The sequence below is a fragment of the Oncorhynchus mykiss genome, chromosome 4, assembly GCF_057628025.1.
Source record: "Oncorhynchus mykiss isolate SJ-2025 chromosome 4, ASM5762802v1, whole genome shotgun sequence".
In the NCBI taxonomy this organism is placed as follows: domain Eukaryota; kingdom Metazoa; phylum Chordata; class Actinopteri; order Salmoniformes; family Salmonidae; genus Oncorhynchus; species Oncorhynchus mykiss.
In genome coordinates this window covers 38,931,630-38,937,165 of record NC_143025.1, presented here as the reverse complement: position 1 = coordinate 38,937,165, position 5,536 = coordinate 38,931,630, and positions in this window count along the sequence as shown.

Here is a 5,536-nt window from a genome sequence, read left to right as displayed (position 1 = left end):
GCACATGTTGCACTCACGGGTGTGTGGTTTGCTTGTATGACATTAAAGTGCCATTTATTATCATCCACAACGTCTCCTCTTTCAGAACACATCGACTCCTCGATTTACATCATTCTCCTCACTCAGACTGTAAAGGATAATTTCAATTGAAAGCTCCTTTTTGTTCAGGAGGGAGCTGGGAAGCTAACGTTAAAAGGGATACTTTGGGATTTTGGCAATGAGGCACATTTTATACTTCCGCAGAGTCAGATGAACTCGTGGATACCATTTTTATGTCTCTGCTTGCGGTTTGAAGGACGTTGCTAACTAGCACTAGCGCAATTGCTAACTAGCGTTCCTAACTATGACTTCAAGTGAGCAGATACCCATAGACTTTTGCGCTAACGCTAGTTAACGTTGGCTTGCAAAACAACCTTGGCTTGACTTCATCTGACTCTGGGGAAGTAGATAAAAGGGCCTCATTTCCAAAATCCCAAAGTATCCCTTTAAATGTGCCCAAATTAGATCACAGTTCTCCTATAAACTGTAGTGTCCATTCCATTGATATCCATTCATTGTGTCTTATCTGGTTACAGGATCCAAAATTAACATAGATTGTAATCTCTTCAAAATGGTTGTCAGAATCCTGTCATCAATCAGGCATTCTGTCCGTCCATGTGAACATTCGGATTCCCCCTTTACGCCAGGCTCGCCACTCGTGACAGATTTTTCCGGCATGTATGAAATTGATTGAATTGGTTTATGAACATGACATCACTTGCCTTGTAAATTCTTGCAAAGCTACGTAGTGAGAAAGCAGAGAGGAGAGGGGCCCAGCAGGGAATATTTTCACTCCCCCCGGTTTTGATAGCACCCAGTTGCCTCACCCAGTGCTTGGCTTTCCGCCATTTCCACTTGGTCATGGAAAGAGAGAAAGTTGATCCTCTTCACTCATAGCCCACCGTGCCCTCCTAATTTGAAGGCACTTGTTCTTCTTTGCAAACAGCATCAGTATGACAGTGAGTCTCCCCCATCCCACTCCTGAGATGGTCCTTAGCTAGTGATTCGTATCCCAGGAGACCACTGACTGTTCTTTTTGATACAAAGTAAATAACACACACACTCAGACAGACACACCACCCTGCACGGTACCCTGCCCTGAATTTTAGTTACTGTCACTAGCCGGTCGACCACCCGGTTACTCTACCGTGCACCTTTTACTGAGTTACAGTTCATATAAGGAAATCAGTCATTTGAAATAAATTCATTAAGCCATAATCTATTGATTTCACATGACTGGGCAGGGGTGCAGCCAATCAGAATGAGTTTTTCCACACAAAAAAAAGTTTTTACAGATAAATAATTATTGATTTGCAACACCTGTCAGGTGGATGGATGCTCGCTAACAGGGATATAAACAAATCTGTGCACAAAATTTGAGAGAAATAAGCTTTTTGTGCATGTGGAAAATCTGCACACAATATCTCATAATGACAAAGCGAAAACACATTTTTATAAATGTTTGCACATTTATAATAAACAAAAACAGAAATATCTTATTTACATAGGTATTCAGACCCTTGAAATTGAGCTCAGGTGCATCCTGTTTCCATTGATCATACTTGAGATCTTTCTACAACTTGATCGGAGTCCACCTGTGATATATTCAATTGATTGGACATGATTTGGAAAGGCACACACCTGTCTATATAAGGTCCCACAGTTGACAGTGCATGTCAGAGCAAAAACCAAGCCATGAGGTCAAATGAATTGTCTGTAGAATTCTGAGACAGGATTGTGTCTAGACACAGATCTGGGTAAAGGTACCAAAACATTTCTGCAGCATTGAAAGTCCCCAAGAACACAGTGGCCTCCATCATTCTTAAATGGAAGAAGTTTGGAAACACCAAGACTCTTCCTACAGGTGGCTGCGCGGCGAAACTGAGCAATCGCAGGAGAAGGGCCTTGGTCAGGGAGGTGACCAAGAACCCGATTGTCACTCTGACAGAGTTCCTCTGTGGAGATGGGAGAACCTTCCAGAAGAACAAGCATCTCTGCAGCACTCCACCAATCAGGCCTGTATGGTAGAGTGGTCAGATGGAAGCCACTCCTCAGTAAAAGCCACAAGGCAGCTCGCTTGGAATTTGCCAAAAGGCACCTAAAAGACTTGAAGACTATGAGAAACAAGATTCTCTGGTCTGATGAAACCAAGGTTGAACTCCTTGGCCTGAATGCCTGGAGGAAACCTGGTACCAGCACTACGGTGAAACATGGTGGTGGCAGCATCATGCTGTGGGGATATGTTTCAAAGGCAGGGACTGGGAGACTAGTCAGGATCAAGGGAAAGATAAACGGACCAAAGTACAGAGATATCCTTGATGAAAACCTGCTCCAGAGCTCCCAGGACCTCATACTGAAGCGAAGGTTAACCTTCCAACAGGACAATGACCCTAAGCACACAGCAAAGACAATGCAGGAGTGGCTTCGGGAGAAAGTCTCTGAATGTCTTGGAGTAGCCCCAGCCAGAGCCCGGACTTGAAACCAAAAATCTCTGGAGAGACCTGAAAATAGCTGTGCAGCAATGCTCACTATCCAACTTGACAGAGCTTGAGAGTATCTGCAGAAAAGAAAGGGAGAAACTTCCCAAATACGGGTGTGCCAAGCTTGTAGCATCATACCCAAGAAGACTCGATTTTGTAATCGCTGCCAAAGGTGCTTCAACAAAGTACTGAGTAAAGGGTCTGAATACTTACAGCACAAGTCAAAGGTTTGAACACAGCTACTCATTTAAAGGATTTTCTTAATTTTTTACTATTTTATGCATTTTAGAATAATATTGAAGACATCAAAGCAATGAAATAACACATATGGAATCATGTAGTAACCAAAAAGGTGTTAAGAAAATCTAACTATTTTATATTTGAGATTCTTCAAAATAGCCACCATTTGCCTACATGACAGCTTTACACACTCTTGGCATTCTCTCAACCAGTTACATTGACTGGAAGGCATTTCAATTAACAGGTGTGCCTTGTTAAAAGTACATTTGAGTTATTTCTTTCCTTAATGCGTTTGATCAGTTGTGTTGTGACAAGGTAGGAGTGGTATACAGAAGATAGCTCTTGTTAAAATACCAATCCATATTATGGCAAGAACAGCTCAAATAAGAAAAGTGTCCATCCTTACTTTAAGACACGAAGGTCAGTCAATACGGAAAATTTCAAGAACATTGAAAGTTTCTTCAAGTGCAGTCGCATAAACCATCAAGCGCTATGATGAAACTGGCTCTCATGAGGACCTCCACAGGAAAGGAAGACCCAGAGTTACCTCTGCTGCAGATAACAAGTTAATTAGAGTTACCAGCCTCAGAAATTGCATCCCAAAATAATGCTTCACGGAGTTCAAGTAACAGACACATCTCAACACCAACTGTTCAGAGGAGACCATGTGAATCAGGTCTTCATGGTCGAATTGCTGCAAATAATCCAGTGAAATGCTTACTTTCAAGCCCATAACCAACAATGCAGTTTTAAGAAAAATAAGTCAGCAGCAGTAAAATAACAGTAGCGAGGCTATATACACGGTAGAGGCTACCGGTACAGATTCAATGTGCGGGGGCACAGGTTAGTCGAGGTATTTGCGGTAATATGTACATGTAGGTAGAGGTAAAGTGACTATGCATAGATAATAAACAGAGAGTAGCCCAGCGCAAAAGAGGGAGTGGGTCGGTGTGGGACATTGCAAATAGTCTGGGTAGCCATTTGATTAGCTGTTCTGGAGTCTCATGGCTTGGGGGAAGAAGCTGTAAGAAGCCTTTTGGACCTAGACTTGGCACTCAGATACTGCTTGCCGTGCGGTAGCAGAGAGAACCATCTATGGCTGGAGTCTTTGACAATTGATTGGGCCTTCCTCTGTTATACTGGGCCGTACGCACTACCCACTGTAGTTCCTTGTGGTCGGAGGCCGAGCAGTTGCCATACCAGGTAGTGATGCACCAGTCAGGATATTCTCTATTGTGCAGCTGTAGAACTTTTTGAGGATCTGAGGACCAAATCTTTTCATTCTCCTGAGGGTGAAAAGGCGTTGTAGTGCCCTCTTCACAACTGTCTTGGTGTGTTCGGACCATGAGAGTTTGTTGGTGATGTAGACACCGAGGAACTTGAAGCTCCCAACCTACTCCACTACAGCCACATCGATGAGAATGGGGGCGTGCTCGGTCCTCCTTTTCTTGTAGTCCACAATCATCTCCTTCGTCTTGATCACATTGAGGGAGAGGTTGTTGTCCTGGCACCACATGGCCAGTTCTCTGACCACCTCCCTATAGGCTGTCTCATCATTGCCGGTGATCAGGCCTACCACTGTTGTGTTGTCGGCAAACTTAATGATGGCGTTGGAGTCGTGCCTGGCCATGCAGTCATGAGTGAACAGGGGGTACAGGAGGGGACTGAGCACGCACCCCTGAGGGGCCCCCGTGTTGAGGATCATCGTGGCAGATGTGTTGTTACCTACCCTTACCACCTGGGGGCGGCCCGTCAGGAAATCCAGGATCCAGTTGCAGAGGGAGGTGTTTAGTCCCAGGGTCCTTAGCTTAGTGACGAGCTTTGAGGGCACTATGGTGTTGAATGCTGAGCATTAGTCAATGAATAGCATTCTCACATAAGTGTTCATTTTGCCCAGGTGGAATAGGGCAGTGTTGAGTAGAATAGAGCTTGCATCATCTGCGGATCTGCTGGAGTGGTATGCAAATTATAGTGGGTCTAGGATTTCTGGGATAATGGTTTTGATGTGAGCCATGACCAGCCTTTCAAATCACTTCATGGCTACAGACGTGAGTGCTACTTGTTGGTAGTCATTTAGGCAGGTTTCCTTAGCGTTCTTGGAAACAGGGGCAATGTTGGTCGGCTTGAAACGTGTTGGTATTACAGACTCAGTCAGCGACAGGTTGAAAATGTCAGTGAAGACACTTGCCAGTTGGTCAGCGCATGCTCGGAGCACACATCCTGGTAATCCATCTTGCCCTGCAGCCTTGTGATTGTTGACCTGTTTAAAGGTCTTACTCACATCAGCTACAGAGAACGTGATCACACAGTCGTCCGGAACAGCTGATGCTCTCATGCATGCTTCAGTGTTGCTTGCCTAAAAGTGAGCATTGAGGTAATTTAGCTCATCCGGTAGGCTCGTGTCACTGGGAAGCTTGCAGCTGTGCTTCCCTTTGTAGTCTGTAATAGTTTGCAAGCCCTGCCACATCCAACAATCATCACAGCCGGTGTAGTACAATTCAAATTTAGTCCTGTTTTGATGCTCTGCCTGTTTGATGGTTCGTCTGAGGGCATAGAGGGATTTCTTATAAGTCCCGCTCCTTGAAAGCGGCAGTTCTACCCTTTAGCTCAGTGAGGATGTTGACTGTAATCCATGGCTTCTGGTTGGGGTATGTACGTACGGTCACTGTGGGGACAACGTCCTTGATGCACTTATTGTCGAAGCCAGTGACGGATGTGGTGTACTTCTCAATGCCATGGGAAGAATCCCGGAACATATTCCAGTCTTTGCGAGCAAA